The sequence below is a fragment of the Periophthalmus magnuspinnatus genome, chromosome 2, assembly GCF_009829125.3.
Source record: "Periophthalmus magnuspinnatus isolate fPerMag1 chromosome 2, fPerMag1.2.pri, whole genome shotgun sequence".
NCBI classification, from domain to species: Eukaryota; Metazoa; Chordata; class Actinopteri; order Gobiiformes; family Gobiidae; genus Periophthalmus; species Periophthalmus magnuspinnatus.
The window spans coordinates 10,263,670-10,277,264 of NC_047127.1; the positions used below are offsets into that span (position 1 = coordinate 10,263,670).

Consider the following 13,595-nt stretch of genomic DNA (forward strand, 5'->3'; position numbering starts at 1 on the left):
TGTATTACTGATCATTCTGTGATTTATGTTGTAAATAGCATGTAAATAGTGTGTGTTTAGTTCTTGTGTTTTAGTGTGAAGCAATCAAACAAAAAACATATAAATAAAATGTTAGGTATAAGATATTTTGTTTTCTGCTCCCCCTCTTCTTGTGTCGTGTGTTTGTTCCCACAGAGCTGGTGGTGACGAGGGCTCCTCCTGGAGCAGACCAGACCAACCCCTCTTCTCTGTTTTTGTGTTTTTGTGTTTGGGCAGCACGGTGGCAACTCTCATGCCTCACAGGAAGGCCTGTGTGGAGTTTGTCATGTTTCTCCCCGTGTCTGGATGGGTTTCCTCCGGGTACTCCGGTTTCCCCCATCAACTAAAACATGACACCCCCCCACCCCCCCCACCCCCCTTTCAAATCTTTCAAATAATATAATATTCTTAAAGCATACATGTTGTTTTTGTGATTCTTGTCAAATGCCAATTGAGTGTTTTTGTCCTTTGTGTTCAATGCACTTTGTTCAGTGGAATAGTTCTTGTGAAATATATATAACAGTTACAAACTAATAATACATTAACTTCCAGTACCTGGTTTTCATGATTAAGAGGTCACTATTGTAGCATTTGTGTACACTGCACATAGAGCTTTTATGTGTGGAGTTTGCATGTTTCTGCCTGTGTCTCGGTGGGTTTCAATGAGCAACACACTACATTTTGAGGTGAGAGAATTTTCCTTGTGTTCAAATTGATAGGTGACCAATGAGCAACTTTGTTTCAAGCATCACTAAAATAAACAAATCTGATTGCACAGTAGCCTACTGTTTGGCTCGAGACATAACAAGGGAGTGGTGCCAGGTAGAGACCGATATCCTGTTTAAAAATACAAAGGTATTTAGTGTGGATTTGCCAGGTGACTAATTAATAGTAATTCCACAGTTTCCATAGTCCCCCCTGTGTTTGTTTGGGTGTGTGTGTGTGTGTGTTTGGGGGTGGGGGTGTTTGTGTGTATGTGTGGGTGGGAGTTCTGCACAACATCTTCATGAGTTCAGGTGCATTCCATAGGTGTGCGCCCCCTGGTGGCATGTGTCTTTTACCTTCGCGCTAGTAAATTAAGCTTGATTTACTAAGTTTGATGTAGCGCTGCACTGCTAGAAAATACCTTACAATAATAAAATTAAATGAACTGGCACGGCATAGAAGGTAAACAGTGCCCCCTACTGGTATTAAAGTGGTTTAGCCACAGATCAAATGAAACCTGCGCAAATACCGAATTGTTAAACTTTAATGTCCCAACTTTATGTACAACTAATCAGTGTTCTCTGGTTTATAGACTATGAATGTAAAAATGATCTCTGTTATTACGTTTTCACAAGGTATATTTTGTTAAAGTTATGAAGTAGCTACAATTGAGAAAAAATCACCTTGAACGTTATATTTGCCCATTGATATTCAATCTAAACAGAAATAAACGGGTGCGACGAAATAATAAAAAATAATGTACATAATGTATGTAACGTATGCGCAAAGACACCGGTGGAAGTACGGTCCGTGGTGTAGGCATGTCCCATTTCGACAAGATGGCGGTTACACTGAGGAGTACACATTTTCGGCCGGGTACTTCGATCGGTACTTAGGGGAGTACTTCGAATGGTGCATTTGGCGAAATGGGACACTGCCTATGATTCATCAAACAGGCTTCCACACTTCGAACTTTGTTGGCTGTAATCAGGGCAGTGATGTATGATGTCAGATAGAAAAAAGGAGTCAGAACAGTAGACCATGCTATTAGAACACCTTATATACAATTTAGTAGAAAAAAGCAAGTTGATTTAGTGTTTCGTTCAACTTTAATGCTATTCTTGAAATGTGGACTGTGTTGGAATGTGTTTTGTATAAATGTAGTCATTTCAAAGAGAGAAACTGGTCATTTTAGCAAATCATTTGTCATAATCCCTGCCCATGTACTTCAGCACCGAGGTCAGAGACACAAACCTGACAGCACTACTACACACACTATGGCTCAGGGCTACAATGGACTTCTCACATGGATCATTAGTACAAAATGACCACTGTATCTGGCTCAACAGGGACTCAGGCTGACGTCTGGACAGAGGCTCGTGTCTTTTCATGTGGCATTGACAGCTGTCTAAAGATAACACACAGCGCAGCAGATTATCAGACAGTTTTTTGTAGCAGTGTCTCTCAGGGCTGTAGTCTGAATCACAGAACACAGCAGAGGAACAAAGGGAAGCTCTGTCCTCCTTATCACAGGCTCAGGGTCAGGGGTCAGAGGTCAGCTGGGACCGCTCCTCTTCGGTCCTCCTGCGCATCGGTTGATCCAAGGACAGATTACCTCCTCACGCTTATTTCAAGTCCTCATGTGTGACCTTAAGACCACCTCAAATTGTCCTCGAGACTCTAGAGAAGTGTGTATGAGTTTTAAAGCCACAGTATGTAACCTTTTAGCCGAAAGATGACAGCATGTTATTATTCTGGTTATGTTGATAGCTCCGAAAAATGTGTCCCTACAGTGAGCAGACTTGCCTCTCCACAAACTTTACTTTTACCAGTTGTTGTTGTTGTCTTTGGCTGTTATCTTCCACAATATGACATAAAACCCATTTATCTCAATACAGAGTCACATCCAGAAAGTTACATACTGTACCTTTAAGGGCATTATTACAATTCAAGTCTAATTCCTGATAGAAATGGATCTAAGGATGCATGTAAAGTAGGTGTACTGCTGTGATTCCCAGTCGTAAGGTTCAGTCCTCATGTATCTGAAACAGTTGGCACACTTGAATAACCAAGACTGCAGGTGAATTAATATAGTTTAAGGTTCTGAATGACCCAAAATTGACTCTTGCGCGTTTTTATCCATGTTATAATGTTGTTACCTCAGCAAAAATATACCTGAAGTTGTGTTTTGTTTCATTCACACATGTTTGAGTAACCTTTTATTATTAGTCTGTCTATATCTCCAAAGCTCAAAATGCTCAGTTCCACCTTGTGATGTCATGAACTGTCAGTTTTCAAGTTAACAGCTATCTTTTAGCTTTTGTTACGTAAAGCTTGGCAATTCCAGAGCTGAACTTATCCAAATGATTTTAGTGAAGGTGTATGGAGTTTAAAAACACATTAGGGAACTTCCTGTATCACCACATGACATCACAAGGTGGAACAGAGTGTTTTCTGATTGAGAAAACTCAGCTGATAATGTGCAGGGTTTATGTGTTAAACATGTGTGAATGAAACATGAAATAGGTATGTCTGCGATGAGGAAACATTATAATCAGATCAGAAAACAGTGTAATATGGGCACTGTAAGGAGAGTAGGAGCGTAGTAGCTAAGTGTGCAGCTTCTTACTGACTACAGACCCATGTTTACTCCAAAAGCATGAGACACTTAATATTAGTCCACTCATCAACCGTGCTCCTGCTGTGCACGTGAGACCAGCCCAACATGAGGAGGACCACCACTGTGATCCCAGAGGTTGTTTACTTCAGCAGCATCTTCACAAGGTCTGTTGCTTTTGTTCTTGGGTTGATATGAACATTTCAGACCAAAGCACGTTCATCTCTGGGACACAGAACCCGTCTCCTTCTTGAGCAATATGATGACTGGACATTCTCATGACGTTTATACTTGTGTATAATTGTTTGAACAGATGAACATGGCACCTTCAGGCATCTGGAAATTGCACCCAAGGATGAACCAGACATGTGCAAGTCGACAGTTCTCTTCCTGATATCTTGGTTGATTTCTTTTGACTTTCCCATGATTGTGTTTCAGTTGTGCCTTCAAATGCATCCACATGTGTGTCTCTGATTAACTCAAATGTTGTCAATAAACCTATCAGAAGCTTCCAAAGACATGACATCATCATCTGGGTCTTTCCCAAATTGTTTAAAATTGTCTAAAAATTCCTTCTCTCATTATTTTGATATTAAAATAAAAATAATTTTGGTAATCCTAATTGACCTAAAACAGGAAAAGTTTAGCCTGATTTCATGTCAGACAGTGAGAAAAAAACATGTCTTTTTATGTAGTGTATGTAAACTTCTGGCTTGAGCTGTATTTTTAACCTGATCCATACATCAGATTATTTCACTCTCACAGACAAAAAGAGAAAAACAAGTGAAACTTAGATCATAATAATACAAATGATAAAAGTTGAAGCCGTGTGTTTGTTGTTCCCAGGTGGCTGACATAAAGCGGCTGAATAACCTCATACAGAAACAAGACTTGATCAAGATCCCGGTGCAGAAACACAGCTTTCTCACTGAGGTGCCCCCCACTCAGGATGCCACCCTCACCTGATGCCCTCCCACCCTCACCTGAGGAGGTCTCTCCCACAGCGCCCACACATGTCCGGGAGGTCGCACACTTCCTCATGGAGCTGGACAATGACATGGAGAGACTGATCCAGAGCACTGAGCAGGAGGACGAGGAGCTGCTGGAGGTGGGGGACAGGCGGGAGCACAGGGGTCACAGGAGACATAGGAGTCAGGGGGTCAAAGGTCAAGATGCAGACTGGGGCATCAACTGTTGGAATGCCGTTATCGCCATGTTGCTCGTAAGCATCGTACTACTGCTCTTCTACATCATCTACTTTAAAACTAGGCCCTCGGAGGGTGGTCCTGCAGTGCACCCTCTGGTCACTAATAGCTCAGGGCCAGCAGGGGGCTCTCAGGGGCCAGTTCAGGAGCCAGGCTAATGTACCATCAGTGTGTGAGAGACGGCCCCCAAATGTGAGCTCATGAGGGGACAGTTAAGTGCCAATTTTAGCCTGTAAGTGTCTGTGTCCATGTTTAATTCATATGTGTTGAGGAGAAACAGTAACAGTGCTGTTGTATAGACTCCTGTCGACCTGTGCCCTGTGTCACTGACCTGCATTAGCATTTTAATACAGAGGATTCAGCAGGTTTTCAGATCCTCTTTAAATTATCAAATGTTATTGTTGTTAGTTCATCAACTCCTCTGAAGGCGCTTCACCTGCAGGGCTGAAAATCACTGTACATCATCTAGACAAGTTTTCCAATTCATGATGATGCCTTTAACGGTTTGCGTGTGGTGAAGCCGCAAAATTCCATCAGAATTTTTGCAATTTTCAAATTTCAAAATTTGCTCCCGTTTGCACATTTGAAGTTCGATTTTGCTCAAATTCGAATCAGTTGTAAAACGTTTTGGCCAAAAGCTACTCATTATGAAAGAAACGTAGGGGGCGCGATGCAGAATATCTAATATATTTGTATGGAGAGCCGTAAATTTAGTTTTACGAAATGTTATCAAATTTGGCACAAAATTCAATTGGGTCATCCCAATCAATAAAGTCAATCAGACCCATGTCATTTTTGGAACCGTGTTGCCATGGCGATGCGCTAAAGTGCCAATGTTATCCTAAAGGGAAACCTTCCAATTTTTCCCATTCATGGGAACAATATTAGTTTCATGGAATAATCTGAAAATTGGCACAATGACTCTTCATGTCATCCTGATCAAAAAAGTCAATAGGACCCATGTCATATTTTACACTGGGTTGCCACGGCGATGCGCTCTTCAGGTCGTCCCCATCAAAAAAGTCCAGGGGGCCAAGTTTGTATTTTGCACGGTGTTGCCATGACAATGCCTGGAAAACCCATGTTTTTGCATTTTGTGCATCAGTCCTGTAGACTTTGTTTAGTGACAACAAGGCTAGGGCACCTAATTTGTTTGTTATTAATGTCCATATTGTGATATTATGTACAAACCAGCAAAATATTTGTACTATGTTTTAGTGAAATTAGTCTAAACTGTCATATGCACTTTAAATAGCCCCTCCTCAAGTAAAGTGTGGTTTATATATTACAGAGCATATATAAACACAACAGAGAGCAGCAGGTCAACCTACCCAAGACATTTGAGTCATTTCTTTTTAATAAAATAGTTCTTCTCAGAGAAGTTTTCACACAGCATACTTTTACTCCTACATCAACATTATAAAGGCTACGATACGCCACTACTTCCAGGTAACTATTATTACCACAGGGCCTCTTGGTTCGTGGTTTGTTGGTGTATTAGTTTTGGGCTGGTTGTTTGTTGGGTTGGTTGTTGGTTTATTTCTTGATGGTGGCATAGAGCTGATCAGGATCCTCCACAGTGGTGTATTTCACTGAGCTGTAGGTCACTGCCTCCTCACTCGGTCTGACCTGAGCAGAGGGACAGGACAATATCTTACATTAATATAGGATGCATTTATATGTATGAGATTTGTAGGGGGAAAATGCATATATCCAAAAGCAAAACCCACAAATTGAACATGCTGTATTATAACTTAAATCTGCACAATTTCAGGTTTAAGCCTCTTCCATCTGTATTAAAGGAACTTTACCTAAAAAAACAAACAAACCTGAAACAGCACTACTTCATTTTAAACAGTTTGCAGTGTTATTCCAGTTATTCCTCACTTACTTTTTGCATTCCAAACATCCTAATTATTCACTGCAGCAAGTTTATAAGTGCTTTTCACAACTGTCAGAGGTCAGATGGTCTTTGATGGTATTTTAAACAACCCAAAACATGTACAATAGTCCTACAGCTGGGTACTCCAGAGCTGCTGTCACATCATACTAGTGTTAGATCATGAAACCACACATCCTCCAGCACATCCTCTTTACGCTGAGACACTGGAGACTCTGTCCTCCTCCTCAAACATGACACAGTGTCTAGTCCTGCACGTTCAAACATCACACATGTAAAATGAAATATGTCCTGTGGTTCAGAGTGTTTTATGAATAAGCACAGATAAATCTACAGGATAAAAGTAAACTGTTTTGCTCAATGATTGCTAATGATAGTTTATTGTTTAGGTGAATCTCATTCAGAATTCACTTTGCATTGTCCTTTTATGGTGAAATAGAGCCAATAAAAGGGTGTGTTGTGTCCTTATGGTCAAATGAAGGTGTTAAAGGGGCATAATGTGAGGTGGGGTTGTGTACACAGATTTCTGCTCCAGGTGTGATCTATGAGGTCAAATTTTGTGGTGATTTTTACCTATTTCCAGATCATAAACTTTTTCTCAGCTCAGAACCTGCCTTAAAAAAACACCTTTTAATTGCTAGCTTTGGCTACGCTCTGTGTCCGCTCTAGCTAAGGTCAAGCTCTGATTGGTGAGAGAGGTCATGTGGTCCAACATGAAAAAGTATGTGAGCACATTTAGAACATGGTTCAGAAGCTCCTGAAATCATAAACATTATCATTTATAATATGTAATTTATTTATTATTCCCTTGTCTCATTCGCCGCTGTTCCGCTCGCTCTTGTCGCTCAGTCTCATGGGGGGTAGCTCAGCTGCACATGGTCCATGGGCAGGACCAGATGTACCTAGCCGCTAAAGGCTAAACTCACGACATGTGCCATTGAGCACGGCTCATTGACTACAATAGGCAGCCATGTTTAGACACCGGGGCTTGCTCCTGTCCTTTATGGTGAAATAGAGCTGTTTAAGAGGCGTGTCCTCCTTTCTCCTGTCCCTTTATGGTCAAATGAAGGTGTTGAAGGGGCGTAACGTGAGGTGGGGTCGTGTACACAGATTTCTGCTGCAGGTGTGATCTATGAGGAGGATATGACCTGCTGGAGTGTACGGAGGGTTTTATAGATCCCAATATTTTTCAACGTGTGTGAAGTTTGGGGTTTTTTCCTCACTCCTTCAGTCAGAATAACACATGCTGTTTTATAAATGAGACCACTCATTTTGAAATACTATAAGCTTTTTATTGTGTGCCATAACCAAAATGATCATACAGGGCCTTGAAAGAATATCCAGGACACTGAATGGAAATGTAAAAGTCCTTTATTTAAAAGTGGGACCTCTGGACGTTTTCAGGTTATGGCACAAAAACGTCTTATATTGTTTTTAATGTTTTAAACTCCTGATTCTTTACAAAAAGTACTGATTGATGCTCACCATGTTTGACACTAGTCCTGGTCTAGTCCTGGTCTAGTCCTTACCTCATTTCTCTGGTTGTTTCGTTGATTGTAGCTGACAGTGGCGTAGGACACTCCCTCTTCAGGTTCAACCTTTGAAGAAAATATTCACATGTATTTACTGATTTATTTCTCCTTCACCAAAATTCTTACAGTTCTACAACAACGTATAAAGGAGACTTTGAACATAGAGAGATGTTCAGCCTATGACCCCAGATGAATTCTTGGTAGTTTTTGGTGTAACTGAGTGCTCTTATGTCGAAATGTGGAGTTCAGAGCTGAAAGTTCATATGAGTCAGTGAACACACCGCTGTGCGCAGGTGTAGTCAGATCCAGTGTCGCTGATTACAAACTCTGAAAGATGTGTACGCCAGGGAGCTAAAAGAGCCAGGTGAGCCCCTAGTCATAGCCGGTTGAATACTAAGCTAAATTCCTTTGCTAATATTGTTGTTGTGGTTTTAAAATACTATCAAAATTATGTCATAGTACATGTACACTCCACCCACCACAATGAAAAAATAAAAATGTAACTCACAGGGGAGTCGCTTCTGGTGTCTGCAGACTTCACTGTAAACAAACACATATGTAAGAAAGAAACTGTCATTTAAAAAAGAAAATATTAATGACTGTACCCGGGTTATAGATGCTTTTACTTTTCAGAGATCCTGAGTGCTGGATTTTGAACCATGAGTGAAAAACATCTCTCTCTATGATGTTGCACCATAACATAGAAACAACATGGTTCTCATTTGATAAAATCCCCAATTTGATTAAACTGTCAGCCTCTGACAGTTGCTTCCCTATGGTTCTCATTTATTGAATCTGAAGAAATAAAAGTCATGTAGATGTGCTGTATAATAGAAGTGGACTGAGGGAGTGTGATGTCACCCATAGATCAAACCTGTCTCTAACGCTAGACGGAAGGACCTCAGTGGAAGAGGGCACCTGATTTGTTTGTTATTAATGTTCATATCTTATGTACAAAATAGCTAAATAAAAACACCAGGATCATTTTAGTTAACATCAGTTTTTAACTCCCCCTTGAACATGTCGAGGACGGTGTCTCTTCGACCCGGTCCACGGTCACAGCATCTGGCTCTAGCGACGTGGAATAATAATAATGGCTTACACTTGTAATGCTTGGTGATGGTAAGCTACTATTGTAGCCACAGCTGCCCTGGGGCAGACTGACGGAAGCGAAGTGCCATCAGCCCCTCCGACCACCACCTATCATTCACAAACACAACGCTTTCATACTAGGCAATGTGAGTGACACAACGAGCAGGAGTCGATCCTCCGACCTTTGGTGTCACCACTGAGGGGATGGAGCCTGAGCTCGTGTAGGGGGTTGAGAGGTACCCGCTAAATATAGTTGAGCTCACCTCCACGCACAGCTTGGGCTTTGGTACACAACGCCTCGAGATGGGTTGGACCTCCACTTCTCTGGCGTTGCCCATGGGGACAGGCACGAGCTGGTGTGGGCTTGCTCATTGCTCCATAGCTCAGCTGCCACATCTACATTCCTACTTTCACCTATGGTCATGAGCTTTGGGTAATGACTCAGATTACAAGTGGTCAAAATGAGTTTCCTCCGCAGGATGGCTGGGCGCTCCCTTAGAGATAGGGGGAGGAGCTCAGTCACACGGGAGGAGCTCGAAATGGAGCCTCAACGTCGAGAGGAGCCAGCTGAGGTGGCTGGGGCATCTATTCCGGATACCTCCTTGACGCCTCCCTAGGGAGGTGTTCCAGGCACGTCCCACAGGGAGGAGACTCCGGGGAATACCCAGGATAAGCTGGAAGGACTATGTCTCTCAGTTGGCCTGAGAACTCCTCGGGATCCCCCCGGAAGAACTGGAGAAAGTGTTTGTGTGTGTGGAGGGGGAAGTCTGGGCCTCCATGCTGAAACTGCTGCCTCTGTGCCCCAGCCCCGGATAAAGTGGAAGAAAATGGATGGATCATTTTAAGGTCTGAATGACGTGTCTTACAGCAGCAGTTACAGAAAATGGAGGCATCATTTTTCAATAGAAAGTGAATTGGAGCCAGAGTCGACAGAGTTGAATGGTGCCCGTGCTCACTTCATATTTGAAACACAGCGGCTCGTGGGCTAGTCCACTTATACAGTCTATGTGTGCAACATGTCACTTTTCCAGGCAAAACAACATCTCCATGGATACAAGTAGATGTTAGACTCTCCACCAGAAAATTTGGATACAGTAGTGCTAATGTTGTTTCACCTCTGACTCTCCACCATGTGACCAGGACCACCACAGTGAGAAGTACTGCAGCTACAACCACCACCACAGCCCACAGCCAACCTGCACACACAAGTTTAACACAGTTCACACACGTTTACCTCTACACAATCATTCAGAGTACAAAAGCAAAAGTACTTCACATATGCACACACACAACACAATACAACACTGTTCAAGTAAATATATGTATATGTGAGTACATTTTACAGTTCATCTGAGAACAGGTGTTTCTATTTTATACTGCACCATTGGACTGAAACATATTTTTTTTATCATTTAATTCCTACTGAAAAACTGACATTTTTTGTAACTTGTCAGAGGCCTGATGGATAATGTGTAGCTCTCTTGATTTGATTCTTTTTAGATGCAAACAACATGTCTGTGGACGCTCACAGCAAGCAGCCAAAAAATATTTTACACCATAAAATTAGACCTGTTACATTTGTACAAGAAAACCATGTCATCTTTTTGTGGATATGAAATGAAGCTGCAAGCGGCAATGAGCGGAAGGAGGGGGGGGGGGGGGGGGGGGGCTATCTCGCCCTCAAGTTCCCTCTTTACATTTCACCCACTGCCTATTCTCTTCCTCTTTGCTTCACAAATGGGAGCATTTTTACAACTAAATTTAGGGCAAAGTGTGCAGCTGTGCCACACAAAGACCGTAAATCGTGTATTAAACATATTTATAACTTTATGACACTAGGTCCAAAAACCCTAGGACGAGCTTGTTAAAGTAAGAGGACAGGAAATGGCACCTTTTGCCCTGATCAGGCCACTGTCTGTCCTTCACACTGTTTCTGTCGTGCAGCTTGACACTTGAGTTATACTGGTGTTGTCTATGGCTTTGAACCATCAACCTCATGCATTATACAGCTATTGTGTAACTGACTCTTTCGACTGGAGTGACATAAATAATGTTTGTTTACATTTTCAACCACTTCATCTGCATAAAGTATTTTTTGTCTCTCTATAGAGATGAGAAAACTCCAGTTTGTTTTGTATTGTGAGTTTTGATATTCTTACAGGCCAAACAATAAGGAATATGACACAGGTCTAATTTAGTTTTTTTATGTTCTGATGCCAGGTGTCTTGCCATTCTGACAATTTTGTATTTTGTAGTGTCCAGTGGTTGTGTGCTCATTCTTCTGCTCTATTCAGGTGGTTTTGTGCCTCAGTGGGTAATATCTGAGCTCTGTGGCTGATGCATGTGGTTGTGAGGCGTCATCAAATAAACAGGAAATGAGGATGTTTTTGATGGCGCGCTGCACTAAAACCATAAAGTGTGTCATGACAAAGCTGAGCTCAGATGAAAAACCAAGGATTAGTTTGTTCAAATAAAAATGCAATAATCTGTCTGGTTGCCTGTTATTATTTATCATGGTGAAATTGAATGTTCCTTGATGTAAAACTATAAAAACTAGGGCGTAGCTCAGGTGATCAGGGCCATATAAGTGAATTTGCAAAGTTTCACTAATTAATGTTAAAGTGTTTTATTTTCCTCTCTGTTGTGCAGTTTGAGACAGATTCTCATTGATTTAGTACAGGGGCTTGACTCTAGAGGCCAAACTGTAAAATAGACTATAGGACTTATTGACTTTTATGATTAGCAACAAACACGTAAGTGAATTTTTTGCAAAGTCTCCCAAGTTAATGTCAAAGTCATTTTTTTCTTCTCATTATACATACATTATAAACATATGAACTCGGTTCATTCCTACAGATGTTTGACATATCAATGTCATTAGTCACAGCCAGTGTATGGGGACTTTTCGTCAACGTTCAGGGGGTCAAACATGCAATTATTTTGTCCAAAAAAAAAAAAAAAAAAGAAACTGTCAAAGAACAATCCTCCTCACTAGTTCCTGCATTAATGGCTTGGGCTAATAAGAAAGAACAAGAAGAATATTCCAATGGGAAACAATGTTCTGTTTTTGTTTTGTTTTTTAAATAAGAATCTCCATTGTCAGAAAGTACTTGTGCATTCCCATGTCATAGTGAGGGTCACTGATGGACACAACTTTCATAAAGGCTCTGCCCCTTTTTGGTTCTTTACCAAAATAATGATACATTTTTACATAATATTTTTATATGCACATGACTGCCATGACCTAACATGTTAGTGTTTGGAGCACTAAGAGGACTTCACGGGGGATGACGAGCACTTACGTGATTTGCATGTTCTAATTGATACTTAAAGGCCCTTCACCAGCTTCTGGTGCTTGGACCTAATGAGTGAATTAGCTGTTGTTTCAGGTTCTACATATTCACCCAGGTCAGACGTAGCATCACCTTTATCTTCATATGTGCTCTTGTTCTGTGGAGAGGCTGTAGTTTGAGCTTCCTCTGAAATGAGAAGAGATGGACATTACATTATGAGTCTTTATCAGACACATTTCCACATAGTCAGACTCACTAAACACCTCACACCGACCCACCTCCCTCAGACTTACAGTATAAGAAGTTATTGGGCCATTGGTCAATGAAAGAAATGACATTTACTGTATAAGTAAAAAACACAAGAGGTTTAGTCCTCTGTAGACCTGGTTCAGTCTTTGGTGATGGTGTTGACACACTCGCAGTTTTACTGGTGACTCCTGCTTTCTTCCTCTGGGTTGTTATAGTTTTAGTTGTGATCTCCACTGAAAAGAGTGTTAGGTATTATGTAATCTACTTTGTTTAAAACAACTAAAAATGCAGTTTCAAATATGTGTTCATCTAGTCAGCCTCATTTATAACCTAGTAGGAATCATTATTATGATTATTATTATGATTATTATTATTAGGCCCGAGCCCCTACAGGGCGTAGGGCCTATTGCTTCCGCAACGATGAGTGCGAAGCACTCATCGTTGCAAACTGTCTTCACGAAGTTGCGCGCGAAGCGCGCAACTTCGTGGCAGCACCGCGACCTTGCACAGACTCCTGTGTCCTAGCAACCCATGCCGTAGGCATGGGTTTGCATATTTGTTGTTGCTAGCATGTCAGCGTCAACATCGAGTCAATGGGCGAAGCCCATTGACTCGATGTTGACGCTGACATGCGTTAACAGGAGTCAATAGGAGGAGTCGTGCCCCATCGCCCCCTGCACAGACTCCTGTGTCCTAGCAACCCATGCCGTAGGCATGGGACATGCATATTTGTTCTTGCTAGCATGTCAGCGTCAACATTGAGTCAATGGGCGAAGCCCATTGACTCAATGTTGACGCTGACGCAGCGCGAAGCGCTAATGTCCCCAAACACACTCCTGGCATCGAGCCCTATCCAAGCCCCCATGCCGCAGGCATGGGCCATACTTGTTACTGCTAAAATGAATGGAAGTCAATGGGAGGTCAATGGCGGACCCCGACGTCATGGCGAATGACGAGCGCGTTAGCGCTCGTCATTCGCCATTG

At 41.8% G+C, this 13,595-nt stretch overlaps 1 pseudogene; it reads left to right on the top strand.

Annotated features, from left to right (window-relative positions):
- The first annotated feature begins 3,299 nt into the window (after window positions 1–3,299).
- On the top strand, window positions 3,300–4,703 carry LOC117384943 (lysM and putative peptidoglycan-binding domain-containing protein 4-like; annotated as a pseudogene).
- The last annotated feature ends 8,892 nt before the right edge of the window (window positions 4,704–13,595 follow it).